Raw genomic sequence first — 20,292 nt, 5'->3', positions numbered from 1 at the left:
AATTGTAATCACTTAATCAAGTGTGTGAGGAAACTCAAGTTGTCTAGATATAAGGTTCACGAGGGTTAAGTGGTGAGAAAGAGTGGATAAAGTATATTGATATGTGCAAAAGATGAGGTTCAGTAGGTCAAATCTCTAATCGAGTAGTACGGTCATGATTAGAGGCCACGACAATCATCTGAGGAGGATTCTACATTACATTTATATGGTGTGCTAGACACCTTATGTTGGGCACTCTTGCTTGCAGTTTGGGGTAGACATTTAATTGATTGGACTATAACGTAGTATGTTAGTGTTTAAATAAATTTCTTCTAGCTATAGCCAGTCGCTTAGGGTCATACGTCCGTGGGGCTAGTTGTGTAAGGTTTGGCAGTGAGCTTAGAGTGAGAGTGCTGCTATTGGGTCCATTTTAGGTCCCGATAGGTGGTGCGTTTGCTTGGAGTCTTTAGGATTCCTATAAGGTCCTAAGACTTGGTTCTTTGAGTGTATCACTATTTTCTTAGAAGTAGAGAAAGAGATATTAAGGAAAGGACATGAGCATAAGCTAGAGTTCTCTCAAATCCAATGAGATCAACATGGAGAATGACTAATGAGACATGCAAAAATTTTATGCAAATACTCCTTGGACCATACTAGTTGTGTATCCCTTAAAGTTAGGGGGATTCTAACCCCACGTAGTAAGAGTAGTCCCAATACACACAAAAGTGGTATTTATCCTTAACACCTAAAACTGGACAGTCCACATGTTCAAGGACTAGCTAAAGTAGTGGATCAACCCCATCTTCTAGTGGTGCCATTGATAGCACTGTAGTTGTCCTTCATGAGCCTATTTCTATATCCACAGGGATGGCACAACCACCCTTAATATCCCCTCAAGAAATTCAAATTCTAGTTGATACAACAACTCTACTTGCTTTAGGGTACCTACTATCTATCTTTAGTGGAAGTCCAAACGAAGACATGGAATTACATATCAAATGCTTCCAAAACCTTATGTTGAATTGTCAAGTTGAGGAGGAAGCACATCATTTGATGTTCTTTAGCATGACTTTGAAGGCAATGTAGCCCAATGGCACTACTAACTTGCGACAAATTTGATTACCACTATGCAAGGGTTCTACACTATATCTCATAGGTAGTTCTCCCTTGAAAAGGAGAGCTAATATTGGTTGTGTTTCCTAAATGAGACTCAATAAGAATTCAATGAGAGTGTGAAAGCATATGCTCAATAGCTACACAAAGTCTTTCATTGTTTGGGTAATACTATCCAATTATCACACACCATTCAGTTGCAGTTCTTCTTGAGAGGGTTGGATTTTATGATCCAACCACAATTGAGAAACATTATTGAGAAAAATTGCACTAAATGATCTAGATGTAGCTATAATAGAAACAGAGGGGGTGTCAAGTATTCAAGATGCTAATGCAGCAAGAGAGCAAGCCCTCTCAGTCATCACCAGGTTGGTGCCAATTGTGGTGCTAACAAGTTATAATGAAATACGTGCATTACCTAGTACCATAGAAGTTCAAGGTTAAGAAGCCCTAAATGAAGAGTTTTCTCAATTACTCACCCCTAAAGTGGCAAATGTGACCCCATCAAGGTCTATGGCATTTATGAGGGGTGCATAGGTCCTATCACAAACTAAGGGTCTGTACAAGTAGCACATCCTTTGCAATCGTAAAACCTAATGTAGGGTGGCTCATGAGGCCTTGAGATATGAATAATCTATATCCAATATTGTAGAGGAAGTCAATGATATGATGAAACATTACATTGATATGAGGAACAATATCGACATGTTGCTATGGATATTAATTTCTTGAAGTGTTAGCAAAACATGATGGATAGCACCACTAGGAAGCCTAACGATATGGGTTTATCAAAGTTTAGTTGCAAATGGTGTGGTGGTCAATGCCTCCCACATAAGTATCCTCATATGAACTGCACCATATGTGGGAAGTTAGGCCATATAGCCAATACCTATTGAAGTAGGATCAATTCTCTCCAGCAAGGTAGTCAACTACCTGGACTTGTGAATCATCATGTAAATAGTGGGAATAGTCAATGCGAGGGCCCTAAGTAGATCTTGCAAAGGGAAAAATCCACCCTAGAGGAAGTGCCTAGTGGGGCTAGCTTAGTTGAGACACTTTCAATTAATGAGAATGAAACTTCTAACAATGTTAGAGTGTTTACTAGAGGTCAAAAAGTGAAAGTGGATGAAAAGGATGGCCTTAGTATAAGCAAAGCCACTAGTTTGGTTAACAAGAAGTTTGTGAATGCCAATACCTAGGCGGGTCCTCTTAAACACGTGGGTATTTTAGAGAAGCCTATGGTTAAAATTAAATGCAAAGAAAAAGTGAAGAAGGCTGTTAGCCATTAGTATACCAAAAGAGTGAATGGTGTAGAAAGAGAAGAAAGAAGTAGCAAATTTTTGGGAGTTTGATTTTGCAAATGCTTTATGTGAACTATGACTAGATGTAAACTTGCTACAAATAATCTTATTTTCACCAAGCATTCATAAGAAATTCAAGAAAATCCTATGAATGGATAATGTTTTAGAGTCCCTTGGTGTCAATCAAGTGGGTAGTGAATGGTGAGAGCATGTGGAAAAACACTATCCTAGTGTACAAGCTTACGTGGATGGCATTCTAATAGAAAGCGCAGTGGTAGTCTTTTGTGAATATTATCAGCATGGATTTATTGGAAAGACTAGGCCTGCTGCCCATCCAAAAGGATATCACCACTATCCTAAAAATGGTTGATTATAGTTTGAGACAACCATAAGGAATGGTGTCTCAAGTGCATGTGAGTGTAGTGCATATTGAGTGTATTCTTGACTTCCGTGTTATTCTATTTGCTAGAAGGTCAAGCTACCAATCATTACTTGGATGGCCTTAGAACTTATATTCAAAGTATTTGGTGCATATCCTAGTTGGTTAGCTATTTTTTGGGTGTGGATTGAAAATAATAATCTTGGATGCCTACCCATAGCACCCATTGAATGAAAGGGCATTACCTCCCACTACAGAATGGGAGGCACTTGAGTAAACCTTTTCCATTGGAACCTCAAAGTCTAGTTATTTATCAAGCGTGCTTGAATGAACCTATTTTGGAAAAAGATTAGATTTGTGATGTCAATTTGATAGAGCTTTGATCTTGGGAATCCTAAAATGATGTGTGCCAATCAAGTTTGGCACCGTATTATCAGATGATGAATGCCTAGAATATGTGGCACTCCTACAAGAGTTTAGAGATGTATTTGCATGGAGCTATAATGAATTGAAGGGGCTCCCCCTACTATTTCCATGCATACAATCTTATTGAAAGTGGGTAGCAAGCTTGTGAGGCAAAAGGTTAGATGAATGTGTTTGAGGAAGGCAGGTCTGATAATCTTTCCCATTGAAAACATTGAATGGTATTCACTGGTTCTGATAAGGAAGAAAAAGAAAAATCAAATCTACCTATGTATGGATTTTAAATAGATAAATAAGGAGATAGAAAGGACTATTATCCTCTGCCCTTCATCGATGAGATTTTAGATCAGTTGTGGGAGGGGGGTGAGAGATATATCCTTCATGGATTGTTTGTGGGTTATAACCAGATGTCCATAAGTAAGAAACATAAGTTGAAAATGCCATTCATTACAGTCTTTGATACCTTTGCATACCATGCCATGGCTTTTAGTTTATGTAATGCTCCTAGGTGTTGGCAAAGGATGGCTGACAAAACATTTGCTGATATCTTCCCTAAAGACCTTAAGCTTTTTATAGACACTTTGGATGCTACCACGATCCATGATAAACAACTTATTATTCTACATAAGTGCGTTGAGCAGTGCCATGAGTACTATATAGCATAAAATCCTCATGTGTGTGTGTTTGGGGTAGCTTATGGTTTAGTATTGGATCATTGTTGATGCGAGTGCAATCTCTACTGTCAAGAAACCCGGAATCGCTTATTGTTTCAAGCGTTCCAAGTTGAGCATTAATGGCTACCTCTCACATAGCCAATGCGGTATCTATCTCTATGAGTGTAGTGAGCTTACCTCCATGCCTGATCGAGTTGCCTTCTCTCCCAAGCACTCTGGTAACTCCACGATCCAAGTGCAAGCTTCAAGGAAGCTCCATCCTCAAGATCCACACTCCAAGATCCATTGCTGCGAGAAAGAGAAGAGAAGAGAAGAGAAGAGAAGAGAAGAGGAGAAGATGGAGAGCTTCTCCACCACAGTCCTCACCCTCACACTCACTTCCTCACACTCTCACACTCCCTCTCCCAAGCACAAGCTCAAGCAAGCAAGAAGAAGAAGAAGAAGAAGAAGAAGAAGAAGAGAGCCACTTTTGGCCACACATAAGAATGAGCTTCTCATTCGCTTTTTAACTTTATATATAAAACCCTAAATCCCTTTTGGGCAGTCATCCCCTTATCCCCTTTTTTACATGGCTAGTCGTGGCCTAGGCCCTTTTTCCCATTGTCCTCCTATCTTCCTAGCTTCTTTCCTACCGCCCATCTACTTTTACAATTTGCACGGGTTCTATGCTCTTAAAATAAATCATGGTATGCCTTCTCTTTTACAAAAGTATTGACTTGTGCTTTTTCTTGTGTGCCATCATCTTCCATTTCACTTTTCCTTGGCCCTGTCTTCTGCTTTAGATTTTCTAGATTTTTCACCTTGTTCGTCTAAGGGTTAACATTACCCATCCCCTAGACAAGTGCCAATCCCATGACACTCACTGTTGTAGGTAGCAGGCTTTGGCATGCACTGAAGACGTGGGTGGAAGGGACTGATGTGATTTGCCTTGGAGTTTGGGTGTTGCGGATGAAGGTGGTTGGTGGCAATTTGTTGGCCTGATTGGTTGGTTATAGGGTTGTTGAAGTTGGTGATAGGGCTGGTTTTTGTTGGGAGTTGCACTCATGGGTTGGCACAGGTGTTGATAATCTGGGGATTCTGCTCTTTGGTGGGCTTGTAGGATGATAAAGTATAAGAATTAAAGAGTTGAGTGTTGATGAAGAGCTGATGGTACTTTTATTGGAGTTTGCAATACCTACAATTGAAAACCTCTCATATGTGGTCTCTCCCTAGGGTAGTGCTAGTCTTCTTATCATGCACAAGACGTAGTTTGATTAGCTTGGGAGATAGGTTAAACTCTAAGCAAGTTGAGAGTATTGTCCTACACTTGAGGACCCAAACTGTGTATATATTGTGGTACAGATATTTGTGAGTGCACATGCATACTTAGATATTATGTAGTTAGAAGACTATTGGTCTGGTTCCTCATAGCAATGGGTGGATGAAGAAAGGGTTCGATGGGGTGGAAAAAATTATCAATGTTAAGGAGAAGTATACTTGAAGGCTTCTTGAGACATCATTTGTGATTTTGACAACATGGTGTAGCATAATTGAGCTCATTGATACCTTAGCCTTGATAGCTAGTGGCTACGTGTAGTGGTTGAAGAGTAAAATGTACTTTCCATGGTTTTCCATACCTTGCTTACCACTGTTGATTGGAATGGCACTGAGATGGAGTGTGAAAAAGAATTGTGCAAATGGTTCAGGGTGACATGTTGAACCATAGGTGAGACAAGCTCCCTAGGTATGTCTTGCCCTTGATGTGCCTTGAACAATTGTGGGGGATGTGTAAAAGGGCTACGGGATTAGGGATGGAATCAACCGACCAAGGTCACTAGATGCACATAATTTGAGGACCCCTAGGTGTTGTGTTGTGATCGTGGGTGCTTTTTTCTTTTCTTTTCTTTTTGTTTTCTCTTTTTTTTTTCTTTTTTTCTTTTTGGATAACATGAGTACAACCATTGCAATATGTTGAGGCTATCAACCTTTCATTTGGATTGGGAAATGTCGAGATCAAGCTGTGAAAAATGGATATTACAAAGATGATTGTGTTACTAGCCTCGATGCTAGAGGAACAATTGTTGAGATGGTTGGTTATTCTCCTTTTTATTAGTAACTCTCTCCATGTTGTCTTGGTATTCCTTATGGACTTTGTCACCCTGTTGTTCTTGGTTTGGTGATGGCTCACCCCCAGCATATTATACACATCCTACTGTTGTGGCTAAACCCAAGGCCTTCTTCACCGTCACAGGGCTCCACTCCACCTCTACTTGACGAGTTTCTTCTCCTCTTCTTACCGTCACCATGCCACAATTTCTTTCAGCATCGAAGCTCCTCGAAAATTCTGCGCCCTTGCTATAATCGATATAGCCTGCCCAACCTTCTCTACATACTTCTGTAGACTACACTGGTCCAGGAGTTTTTTTATGGTTGATTCCTCCATGATGGTGTCTTTTTGGTTTAGGGAAAGCTTGAATGTAAACTAGCTAAAACCCCTCGTTTCCACCATTAAGCCATACTTTGCTTGCTCTTCTGCTGTGAACGGGAGCTTGCTACCTTAATCTTTCCTTGGATGTAGAGTCTGGCCAAGAAAAAGAGAGTAGCCAATGACTTTGCTTTGGGTCATGCTCAAATGCAACGTGTGCTTTCTGTAGGGGTGACTTTCTCTTCTAGTAGCGGGGCTTTCGTCATAGCTCTTTGTTCTTATGTCGCTTTCTCCATGATGGTTCTTTGTGGGGTTGGTGGTCTTGTGGTGACTTGGACATTGAATGTTTCTATACAGAGACCTGTGTCATCCTACATTCACTTAGAAATTCGTGAGAACACATACAAGTCATATGCTTCAATCATAATGAATGGGTGTAGCTCAAAGATACATGACTTATGTGAATCCCATGGTGTTGATTTCGATGCATATCACATGTGCTTGATTATCATTGCTTGTGTGTGTGTTGGCTTTGTTTTTCATGTGTTATTTATACATAGTCACAGAATACATTGTTTATTTATATACACTTTATAAATCCATGTCTCTTCGTGAGGATAAAAACCAATTGTAGAACTCATAATTGTACTGGAATCTGGTGCACGCATCTAGTACTCGTGACAGCCTTCTCAATAACAACAAATATTTTGCAACGTCGAGTAGCATGGTACCTTGTCTGAGTCTTCTGGTAACGTGTAGCTCCTCCTCAGTGAGAACCGCATCAATCAAAGAGTTCTCTTGGCTAGTTCTGGCTAAGTCCGTATCCTGATTTGCAGTCAATACTTGAAAGAAAGTTGGTGCCACATAGGTTGGGTCTCTTTGAGACCGCCATTTGACCAATCGCTCCTCTGAGACTGTTAGAATCTAGGCTCCAAATTTAGCCATTATAGCATGGTTTTCAAACCAACGTTTTTCAAATTGACTTCGGCCCTCTAATTGTCTCTTTAGTTGCTCTATCTCTAAGAGATTTGGTTGGAAAAGCGCTTCATTGAATGTCACAATTAAGCATAGTTCATTGGCTTTCTCGTCAAGATGAGTTGCATGCGTTCATGTAGGAGCTTGTCATAGTACTCGTTAAGATATTCTTACTCTTTTTAGAATAGCGGATATAGCAAGTATTCCTCAAGCTGCTCCCTAGGGAGTGTGCTCGTGTTTGCAAGGACGTAGACACTTGCGAATAATTTGAGTTTAGCATCTAACTCAATCAAGCACTCTGTGACACTTCTACATTCAATGAGGGCTTGCTCGATTGCTATCTCATGCAAGGTTCTAGGAGTTTCCCTAGGCTTTAGCATAGTTGGGGGCTTAGGCCTAGATGAGCAAAATTGGTCAATGCTGGGATTGCTTTTGTCCTCGGGATTTTTGTGTTTCTCTTGAGGCGTTGCTCCTATTGTGTCATGGTTCTCCTCGCATGTGATTGGTATAGTTTTGTCACCCTATTGTGACAATGTTGTATCCACTCTTGATTGGTCAATGCAAGTTCTGTTGTTGTCGGTGGATTGAGTGTTACAAGCAATCCTTGATGGTAATGGTTTCTTTGACTTATCAGAACACACAGATGTGTTTGAGGTTTCACCGCTGTTAAGAGAGATGGCAATGGGTTCATTTGTGGGTGGACTCGATGCTTCATTCCTCAATTCTTCAGCCCCCTTGGTCTCTTAATCTTCTTGGTGTCTACCATCGCTTGTGACTGCTGCTCTTGTTTTCATTGTTTTCTTCTCTTTTTCTTGGGCAATTGAAGTGTATCTCTTGAAGACTCACGATCCTGAACTAGGTCAGCTGTTGATGTGCTTGGTCGGGCCTCAACATTCTTAGTTTCTGGTGTGTCCTCATGGGACATAGCCGTAGCTTGCTGGACAACCTTGCTAGGTTGTGAGGGTACAACTCCCTCTCTTTTTGGAGAGTCTAGGTCTTCAGCTAATTCCCCTACATTTATCCCCTCATTCAATTGCATTGGCAGTTTCTCCGCATTTGCTTTAGACTCTTGTCCTTACATGCCTCCATTGCTTCTTATTAGAGTGGGTGTTGTATGTAGAGCTTTTTTTTTCTTGCTCTAGAGGATTGGCTGACTCTAGTGTAGAACCAAGAGATGGTTTAGGGTTCTTGTTATGTAGGCTTGGACGGAACCATGTGAAGAAGTCAGGGTTGTATTGATGGGAAGCATAGAGATCTCTTGAGTGAGGCAAAAGACATATACACTAACATCAAGAATTGTGCTCCCTACTCCTAGCCTGCTAGTCACGTGTAGATCTTCTTCTAGAAGCAGTTCATCATACAAGGGATGCTTTTGGACGGTGGCAGAAAGCTAGACCTCATGGATTATTGCTAACACTCTTAATGAGGTCAAGGAAACATACGTGGGATCATGTCTTGATGTCCAAAGGGCTTTCCTTTGCTCGACGAGCGTCATTAGTTGGTGGCCAATTCTATTTGGTTGGAGTACCATTTCTACACAAAGTTGCCTTGTCCTTTACCTTTTCGTTTGATAGCTTCGAGCTTTTCCTTGTTTGTCTCACATTGAGTAGTATAGAGTGAGGGTATCAAGTGCAATTCTCTAGTTGTGGCCTTTGGGATGTCCTTTATGACTTCTTTAGCAACAACTCCATAGTGGGAGCAAGCATATTGTTGCTCATCCAAAGTCAGGGGTTCGACTATGAGATTTGTGTGCTATGGTGTTGGCCTTTCCATGTCCACATGGACGTATGCATGTGTGATGGCGTCAGCTTGTGATTAAGCTTCATCATGCACTTCATCTTTAGTTCATTAGTCAAATGCACTATCTCCTTGGCCAAATCTTTGAGATATTTCTCCTTAAGCCTAAGTTTTAGGTGCTTTGGAAGTGCTGGAGGTGTCAAGGATGTTGGTTGTGACACCCCTTCCATAGGTGAATTGCTAAGGACATGCTCCGCAAGGGGCATCCTCATGGCCAAAGCTATGATTGCTGTGATTCCTGATTGGAAGTAGTAGTAGCTAGTTCAGTGGACCGAATACTACTAGTCAACTACGGTGTCAAGTCGTTAGGCAAATTGGAAGTGGTCATGTCTTTTTTTGCCTTTGAGCATTCACTTGTGCAAATCGAGCACCAGTTGAGCTAGTCACGGTGGATTGCACAGGCATATCCTTAGGCTTAGAACTAAGGGTGGTGTCATGTCCCGCATTTGGAAGCTCAGATGGAGATAGAGATTGGGATTGAGCAATTATACTTGATAGCTGCTGTTGTGCTTCCTTTTGTGTTTAGGGAAAGAAGGTGTAGGCGATTTGGGACTCCTAGGTAGACTTGTGGATTTGCTCATGGGGGTTGCTAGACGATTCTACCATTTGCTTTGTTGAGAAATTAGCCTTATCATGAGTAGCATTGTGCATGTGGTGCTCCTTATCCTCTTGGGAAGTCAAAGGCTCTTTGGGCACTAATGGTCATTGTGCACACTCGATAGTTATACTTGACATCTGCTTGTTAGGCTTGCTAGGATGAGGATCTACCTTTCGAATAGTCATGTTTGGTTTCTTGCCCCGAGACTTGGTTTTTCGTTTAGATTTCCTCTGGCACTTCTTTGCTTTTGATATAGTCTAGTCTTTAGCTACTGCTGATAGAAGTGGTTTAACAGGGGGTTTTGGTACCCAAATCCATTGGTTAACGTGCAATACCCTTGAGCATGTAGCAATGCTTTGGATATCCATCACAGCGTTGTGCTGGCTCTCCATGGATACCTTTATCTATAAGGCTTGGGCTTCTTTTGTGGTCTTCTATGATATTTGTAAGTCCAAAACCTATCCTTGGCATCATCTTTTGACCTTCTTGTTTCAAGCATGACCTTGCTCATTTGTTCTCTCCGTTCAACATGCGCTTGTATCAAATCTTTCAACAAGTCCTTGCTTGCATTACTAGGCTTTCTTGGTGTGTTAGAATGTTTATTGCCTTTCCCTTGAGGTTTGAGGTCACTCTTGCTAAAGGTTGTGATTATCCTCACACCCAATAGTGCCAAGTGTATCCTCTGTGCTACATAATCAGTCTCACACTTCATCCCCCTTTTGAAGGGTCATCTTAGGAGGGTTTCCTTTCCACAATTAGCACTATTTGGAGGAACATGAAATAGGATAGGCAATCATTCAGTTTCAATAGTTACAAGGATTTTGCACTTCCCTATGAGTGCTTATGGGTGTCCCTCATAAAGACTAAGAGTTGCATTAGTTGATGTGAGCTCTGGTTGGCCTAGTAGGGTCCATGCTTCATAGGTCAAGATATTAAAATATGCTCCTTCATCGATGAGAGAATCGAGACTATGCTCTCTTTTTGCGGTGAGTTTGACCCTAAGATAAGCAGGCGGTACTATGTATTCATCTTCCGGGTCTTGGCTTGTAAATTTAAGCCTTCTGATGCAAACCCTTGATTACCCAATTACATAGCTAGATTTGGATTCTCTGTTGCTATCTTGGGCCATCTATGCAATGTTGTTTAAGGTGCATCTATCGTCAGGACTCTCGTGTCTAGCCATCCTCGCAGTAGCTTGATGTTGTATTTTGTTTTGACTAGATGCAGTCCAGATGCAATCTATACATGTTTTTGTGGTATGGCCTTTTCGCCTTTCTTGGCTAGATTGGCCCATTGAGGTTCTAGGGTCTCTGTTTGTCTTTATTCGGGTATGGGCTTTTGATTGTTGTTTTGCAAGTGAGGATCTATGCTTATGCAGAGCCCTTATACTATAGGATCTAATTTGGAGAACCTGTCATGGCACACATTTTCTCTCCAACCTACTTGGGGGAGGTGCAGAGGGGGCAGAGCCCCCTTTGTGGGGGTCCGGGGGTCCCCCCTGGCCCATAGGGCCGTTAGGCTAAATACCATGCACGATTTGAAGGATGGTTCTTAGCCAATTTTTGAACTACTCGCTCTAGATTTTAGCCCAATGATAGATCTGTAATGTGCTTTTGGCTCTATATGGTCTCTGGGGTTGTATTTTCTTAATTTTGGTTTATTGGTCCGATTCTTAGAATTGGACTGTCTGATTCTAGGTGGTTTGACTTTCAGAGTCGGATAGTCCCTCGATTGGACTGGTCCAATTCTGAAGAGTGGTTCGATTGGTAGGGGGTCTGAGTTCTATGGTTGGTCCGACTATAGAGTGATCCGATTGTTGTGCACGTCTGATTGGACAAATGGGGTGTTCGATTGAACGGGCGGTCCGGTTGGGGAAGATTGTCCGATTGGACGGTTGGGTATTCGATTTGACAATTGGTCTGATCTTCACGCATCCGATTCTAGAAATCAGACATCCAATTTGACAAGTGTCTGATTTTGGAGCATCCGATTTTAGATGGTCCAATGTACGTGTGTTCGATTTTTGTGCGTCTGATTCTAGGAGTCGGATTTTGGGAATCGGACATCCGATTTTGGTTGGTCCAATTTTTGTGTGTTCTGATTTTGGGATGTCCAATTTTCGAAATCGGATAGGGTATGTCCGATCGGATAGAATGGGTCTGGGAATCGAACTCTGGTGATAGTGTTTAATTCTTGCGGACGAGTTTCAAGGATGACAAAAATCAACTCGATTCTAATGATTTTGGTTATGAGGGGTTGCACAAACTTCCAAAATGTAAGTATAGACCCTAATGAAGGACTGTATATACCTAGAATAGCAAATAAAATCCAAAATACAAATCAATAAGCAAATCAAACCCTCTTGCTTTGTTATGACAATAGAAATCCCAATGCTTGTTTTTCTTTCTTTTCTTTTTTTTTTCCTACTCTAATGTATCCAAATCACAAGGAAAAAACCTACACTAATCCAATCTGCTTTTCCAAATCCAAAAAACCAAAAACCTACTTGCTAAGGAGATCAAACACCTCTTCAAACTCCCTCGCTTTCTACCCATCTACCTCAAGCATTGGTTCGGGGAAAGCCCTAATTCAATGCTCAATTCGAAGCATGCAAGTGCTCAAGGCTTGAATCCGTGGTCCTAGCAACGGAGCCAAAATGTTGAGGCGAGTGCAAGCTTTATCACCAAGACCCTCAGATTGCTTATTGTTTCAACCGTTCCAAGCTGAGCGCTAATGGCTACCTCTCACATAGTCGACATGCTATCTATCTCTACGAGTGTAGTGAGCTTACCTCCATGCATGATCAAGTTTCCTCCTCTCCCAAGCACTTCGGTAGCTCCACAATCCAAGTGCAAGCTTCAAGCAAGCTCCATCCTCAAGCTCCACACTCCAAGATCCATTGCCGTGAGTAAGACAAGAGAAGTGAAGAAGAGAGGAGAGCTTCTCCACCACGGTCCTCACCCTCACACTTTCACTCTCTCACACTCTCACACTACCTCTCTCAAGGACAAGCTCAAGAAGAAGAAGAAGAAGAAGAAGAAGAAGAAGAAGAAGAAGAGAGCCACTTTTGGCCACACATAAGAGTGAGCTTATCATTCACTTTTCAACTTTATATACAAAACCCTAAATCCCTTTTTGGGGGTCATCCCCTTATCCCCTTTTTTACATGGCAAGCCCTTTTTCCCATTGTCCTCCTATCTTCATAGCTTCCTTCCTACCACCCATCTACTTTTACAATTTGCACACACTCTTAAAATAAATCATAGTGCGCCTTGCGTTCTTTTACAAAAGTATTGACTTCTTTTTCTTGTGCGCCTTCATCTTCCGTTTCACTTTGCATTGACCTTTTCTTTCGCTTTAGATTTTCTAGACTTTCCACCTTGTTCACCTGAGGGTTAACAGTGAGCTTGGATGGCATTGCCATTGATCCTAAAAATGTAGATGCTATTATGGCATGAGCCCACCCACCAGCCCTTGTGAGGTTCACAACTTGTTTTTTCTGTGGGCTATTATTGTCAATTTATTAATGTATTGGTTGAGTGCTCATTGTCTCTAACAAATCTCTTATCGCGCAATCATGTTTTTGAATGGACAGAATCATGCAAAGTGGCATTTGAGGATGTCATGATGGAACTATTCAAAATATTAGTGTTAAAATCTCCCAAGAGGAGCAAAGTTTTCAATGTTTTCACGTTTGCAACAATGCATAATATTAGTTGATGCCTATCCTAGATTTGAGAGACATAACTTTATCATCTAATTGATTTTGCAAACAAAAGTTGGGTGTTTTAGAGCTTCATTATAGCTATTTATAGAAGGCCTGCCTTGCTATGGTAGTTGCCACCAAAAATTTTAGATACTACATTCTTAATGAGAAGGTTGTGTTTTTCACCAGGTTGAGGGGTTACACCTACTATTGAACAAGCATCAACCCCTTGATTGCCTAGCCAAGCGGTTAATCTCTTTGTAAGACTTTGACTATCAGATTCAAAACAAGCCACCAAAATTGCAAGGGATTGTCAAATGTTTAGTAGATTTTTGTGTGTATGCTAATATTATGGCCGCGAGGAACTATGTAAGATTAATGTAGCCTCAATCCCATCATGGTATGTGTCTGTTATACATTACTTGTCCATAGACAACTTGGTGAAAACTGTTTGTAAGTCCAAAAAAGAAAAAGATTAAGCAACAAGTATTGTGCTTTTCATTAATAGTTGGTATCTTGTATAGAAAGGGTGTAGATGAGGTTTATCAATATTGTGTAGTGCTTGATGAGATGCCAATTATTTTAGAGGAATGACACGATTCAACATGTGGGGGTCATTTCGCTAGATGGCTTATTTCCTAGAATGCTTTATGTGCTAGATATTGGTGGCCGATAGTTTTCCAAGGTACTTTGACTATGTAAAGCCTTGCAATATTTATCAAAGGCACGACCCTAGGAAAAATTGTAACTGGCCGCTTAATCTCATTGTGATCCCATTCTATTGACCATGCCACTTGAAAAGTAAGGCATCAATTTCGTTGGACGTTTGCATCCTTCTTCTACCACATGGACGCATTATATCATTGTGGGGACTGAATATTTCATGAAATGGTCCAAAACTTATACTATGATGAATGATAATTCCAAGGAAAGAGCTAGTTTCATTTTGGAATTGATTGTTTGCCATTTTGGTCCATCGAAAGAGGTAATGTTTTTCTATGGGACACATTTCTTGAATAATATTATAGAAGCTTTGACTGAAGCCTTACGAATTAAGCACAAGAAAAACTATACCTTATAACCACAAACAAATGGGCAAGTAGAGAGCACCAATAAAGCAACTTGTGGGGATTTTATCAGACTATATCAGAGGGCAAGCATGACTAAGATAAGAAACTTTATGTGCCTTTTTGGACTTACAACATGACATTCAAAAGAGTGATAGACCACACCCCATTCAAGTCAGTATATGGGAAAGAGTGTGTCTTATCCTCGGAGATTGAGCTACCTACTTTAGATCACCCTTTAAGTGAGACAAAAGTATTACAAGAGTGGTTCACTTCTTTAGCACATGTTGATAAAATCAGACTATAGGCTTTGTTGCATCAAGAGGTCGAAAATAAATGAATGAAAGTGCTACATGATATGTGTGCCAAGAAATATAAATTTGTTAAGTGTCAATTCGTCTTGTACTATGATGCACATCGTGAGCTATTCCTTGGAATGCTAGAACCCAAGTGGGATGACCCTTATAAAATTATTCATGTAGGGAGGAATGGCCCTATAGCCCTTTTAATAGAACTACTTGCTCTCATGTCTTGATTTGGACACCAATTGTTAGCATGGATAATGAGTCAGCTCGCAATCGATCACCTTCTTTGGATCCTTTTGTGGATGAATTGGATCATTCAATGTCATATTTGCTAGATGTCCCTTGTTGCTATTTATGTAGGGGCTTTGGCCAATACCTTGATGCATCTAGTGTAAGGCCTGAGTGGCCCATCCCTTGGTATGGGTTTTGTGCTTTGGGAGAGATTTTGAGGGGATCAAGGGATTAAATTAGCATTACGTTGTTGAGATTGTTTTTTCTTAATATATTTGATTAGGCCAAGAGGGCCAATTTCTTTTCCTTGGTACGGGTGCTTTTAACATGTGGGCTATTGTTTGAGTTTAGTTTTGCAAGTTAGTCCATTCGTAGCCCATGATGGTATTTTGTGCATCAACATGGATCTCTCATCACTAGCTGTCTCTATCACCTTGTCTCTTGTTGGTTTTTGCTTTATGTTTTGAGAAAAAGAGTTACAAATCACTTGTATATTGTCTTCCATGGATTTTGGGCTAGGTCTTGGACTTAGAATTGAGTGTCTTTGTTGAGTGGAATGCATTGATTACTAGTTTCTAACTTGAAGGTACTCATAGGAGGATATTGGGCACCATCCTTGTCAGTTTGATGGTCAATAGCTTGCCATTTTCTTCTATGAATTAGCTCACATAGCTAAGAGGATTTAGTCTGATGTGACATGCTGAATCAAGCCGCTTCCTCACTGGCATGTTCTTAGCACTCCATTAAGAGATATCCTAGACAACGCCATTTGGGACTCCGCGGAATACCTCAGAGTTCATTGTCTAGGATCTCTTGAGTCTACCTTGTAGTGGAAGTTTCTAGCCATTCCCACAAGGATCAACTTGAGTTTTGCGTTCCTAATATTGGTCAAGTCACCTATCGGTTAGCTAGCATCAATATTTCAAGTTTCTAATTCTCACAGGATTAGTCAAGCTGAAGCAGACTTGCATTGCACTTGGTTCAAAGAGAATGGGAGATGAACTGGAGTGCATCACGTTGATCCTTCTACTTGTAAGGTAAAATCCCATTCCGGTCCCCTAAAACAATGCAAGTAGGGTTTTTCCTAATATCTAATGGTCATTCATTTTGCCTGTTTCCTAACATAATTTTTATGAGAAAAGGTCTCGGGGCTAACAGAGACCACCTAGCCATAGGTCTGGACCCATCAAGGACCCATCCACCCACTTCCTTCAATAGAGTATTTTTTATTAACTAATTACCTACCACTTTAGGTTTGACATACAAAAACAACTTCTTTGATTATCTTTTGGCATAGGTTCGTTATACGTCTTTATTTCATGATATAAAAACAGTGTAAAGCAATTCTTTCTCAAATAATTCCTTAAGAAAAATATGTTTTTACCATGTTGCCCTTCTTGACTAGACATAATATCAACCCGAAGGTGTTATTCCCATCAAGTTCAATCCTTAGACTAGTATTTAGACTTCTAGACTACTATCTGGGTTCGAAGGGTAATTGATAATTTGTAAGAGTCTAAGGAATTCGTGACCAGAGCCCCTTGGTATCCTCATCTCCTCATGCCAACTAGAATTCTCTATGGCGGGACCTTTCACGTCGTGATTAGTCCATACTCACTGATGCAAAAACAAAAACCCCTTAGAGTAGGTTTTATTCATGTTGACCTTAGGGAGGTCTAGCACCATCAAGGAACACTGCCTCAGTTAGTGTTCTATGCCCATTGGAATACTACCTCAGTGTCAGTGATTTGTACCTGATTATCCATATTTTATCATCATAATTTAAGAAAAATCAAAAGCTAATTTACAACCACAAATAATGTACTTCAAATATATTATACACGACAATTTTTAGTAATTGTCCTTCCAAGACAAACCCTTTTTCTAGAATAACAATATCAAGGCTAAACTTAATGTAAGTGGCAATAGCTTCCAATAATCCTCTTAGATTACTCTTTCCCTTGGAATTTAGCCCAAGATAAATTTTAACAAGAGTTTATTTTTCCAAAACTTTTATCTATGAGAGTTTAGACAACCCATCAGTCTTTCCGGGACTTCTATAAGCAAACTCCCATGATAATGTTTTTTCTTTCCTTAACGGAATTCTATAAGTCCTTATCTAGCGATAATTCACTAGATTCAAGACCCTTTGATAATTTATTACATAAAGTATTCTAAGAATTCTATCTCAAGTCTATTAAGGGATTAACGTTTGTATTTATCAATTAGAGATTCCATCAATTTAATACAAATTGGATTGACAAAATTTACTACTTAAATATTTTTTTTTGCAAAAATATTAGTCCCTAAATCTGCTTCTTGATAAATCCTATTTGATGTAATAAAATCATAAATTCTTTCAAGTAGTGTAATAACTTTCCTGCATCCTATTCCTAGTATATCTCGTGTAATTTAAATTAATCATTTGAATTTGTGATTAAGAATTTTCTATGCATGAGATTATATGAAAAAATCATACTTTTACATATGCAATTTTTCTTTACTAGTCTATGAAATAATGGTTTATTTATCATATTTTTATTTGAAATAATAATCAAATATAAAACTTGAGGATTTATGATGAGCACTTGGTTTTTGTTGGTATTCATAGCTACATTTGTAATTCTGGTACTTGCCATTCCGTTTGTAGTGGTTGTACCCATAGTGTTATTAGTAGCTTCCACTTTCATGGCCTTCGTAATTTTTTTCTTCAGGGCCATGGTCTTTGGTCATGAAATTGTAGAGAAGACTTTGATGATAGAGCTTTGGGCCATCTCGATTGGTTTGATAGAAATGGCGATAATAGGAATTGAGAATAAATTGAGAGGAGAGTCTCAATTCTATAGGGAAATGAAAGTAGAAGATATGGGATTCGACTTAGAAAGCTAGCAAAGTATCCCCCTTGTCTTTGTAATACAAATTATCTCTCTCACTCTCCTCTTGCCCCTCTCTTTTGATCTATTCTCCTGATTTGAGAAGAGTTTCCTCTCTTGATTGAGCTAATGTCCTCTATGACTACTCATGTCCTATATTTATAATTAAATTGAAGGGAGGGGGTCTCATGAGTTGTGGCAAAGAAGAGGAGTTATTTATGGAGGGTATCTTGCCAATCTAGCTATCTGAAAGTTTTCAAGATGCAATTTAATGCTAGTGATTTGATATTTGAGGTCCAGAGAGGCTGCAGAGATGCCACGATTGATTTGCCTAGCTTTCGGGCGATCTTGCTTCAATCTAGGCCTCTTGTCAAACTGAAAAAAGGAAGAGATTGTTGGAGTCTTATATTGGGAGATCTTAGGCTTTTTCCCCTATTTCTCAGTTTCCCAAATTGGGAGGAGAGAGGATGATGGTGTCATTTTTTGATGAAAAAGGAGGGGGGAGGCAATGCGTTCGGATCATTGTTTTCTTCTCCTTCTTAAGCTTTTTGAAAAGCTTAAGGCTTTTTTTTCCAAGTCTTAATCTCCCATAAGTCAGGTCTTGACTTGCTTGACTTGCTCAAGTATTAAACATGTTGGCTATATTCTGGACTTACTAGCCATAAGCCCGTTCCCATGTAGAGTTGTTTGCAGCCGTATCGATCTCAAAAGGTGTCGGGTTGCGATATATAAATTATTTGATTCGAGATCTCACTTTTGATAGTCTAAGCTCTTTAAAATTAATGTATGGGAAGTCAGAAAAGTTGAAACATCACATCCTCATCCCCTTAGAGGAGTCAAGATATCCTCATCTCGAATGAAACTAGGGATATTGGTTACATGGTGATTTTCAACCCAAGTGGCATCCTCTTTAAGATAGTCTTTCCACTGGATGAGATACTCTTTAAGGGTTTTACTTCTTAGAACCTTCTCTCGCGTATGAAGTATCCTATTTGGTTGAAGTTTGACGACTCCTTGACTTGGCATCACAATTTGTTGGTTGTTGAGTAGATGAATAGGGCTAGGAACATAGGCCTTCAATAGACTAACATAGAATACACTATGCACTTTCAAGTTGTCAAGGAGTTGCATCTTATAAGCATTAGGATCTACACATTTTAGCATCTTATATGGCCCACAATATCTGGGACTTAGCCGCCTTGAATCCTCCTAGAGATAATGAACTTTTCTTTAGGCAAACCCGAATAAAAATCATGTTACCTTATTTGAAAATGCATTCTTGTCTTCATTGATTAGCATATGCTTTTTGTCGGTCCTTGGAAGCTTGAATATATTGTCTTATAGCCTTTACTTGTTGCTGATCCATTTCTTCCAGGATTTGCTTAGATACTTCTACCCCTAGGGTAGGATTAAAAAAATTTAGGGGCATAAGACAACCTTGCCCATACAATGCTTGGAAGGGGGTTGTTTGAATACTTTGATGATATGATACATTGTAGAGTTCCTAGAGCTTTGAACAAACTCTTCCAAAATTTTGATGTGAAGAGAGAATCATGATCACTGATGATTTTCTGGGTTAATCCATGTAATCTAAAAATCTCCTTAATGAAAAGCCTGGTGATATCAGAAGCCTTGTAATTGTCTTTTACAAGAATAAGGTGTGCAACTTTTGTTAGCATATCAATGACTACCATAATTGAGTTATATCCTTCTTGTACTACTGGTGGGGTAATCCAACTATGAAGTCCATGCTAATATATTCCCATTTCATTTGAGTGATGTCAAGTGGCTAGAGCTTTGCTTGGCAACTTGACACGTTCAACTTTAATTCGTTGTGATAGTTCAGACATTTGGTAACATACTTAAGTATGCCACCCTTGAGCCTCTCCCAATAGCAGCTTTTTTTGATTGCACTAAGAGTCTTAGTATATCCAAGATGTCCCGAAAGTGTAGAATCGTGATCTTTCCAGAGTATTTTCTTCTTGAGTTCCTGACTTGCAGGAATATATAGCCTTGTCTTGAAATAGACAAGCTCCTCATTTATGGAAAAATCATGATACTTAGGCTTGAGTTTTGGATTTGTATCCTCAATGGGGATCTCTCTTAGCATTCTTTAATAGCCTAGATCCTTCACTGCTTCTTCTATAGTCATTTCTATGAAAGGGTTACTAGGCATTGAAATTATTGTAGCAAGAGTTTCTGACCTAGAGGGTTCCTCTGGCTAGAGTATTGAGAAATGATTTACGGCTTAAGGCATCAACAACCACATTCTCTTTGCATGGTCTATATTTGATTTTAAAATCCAATTCATGTAAAATCTCAATCCATCGGCCTTGCCTCATGTTGAGGTCTAGTTGAGTGAAAATCCACTTCAGGATTTTGTGATTAGTAACTAAGAAAAGCTTCTTACCAAGTAGATAATGTCTCCATAATTTGAAGGCATGAATTATAACAAGTAATTCTAAAT

The sequence above is a fragment of the Lygodium microphyllum genome, chromosome 10 (genome assembly GCF_053477565.2).
Source record: "Lygodium microphyllum isolate KBCC chromosome 10, Lygodium_microphyllum_v1.1.10, whole genome shotgun sequence".
Classification (NCBI taxonomy): Eukaryota; Viridiplantae; Streptophyta; class Polypodiopsida; order Schizaeales; family Lygodiaceae; genus Lygodium; species Lygodium microphyllum.
The sequence above is the reverse complement of the archived record's forward strand: the minus strand, read 5'-3'. Positions refer to the sequence as shown.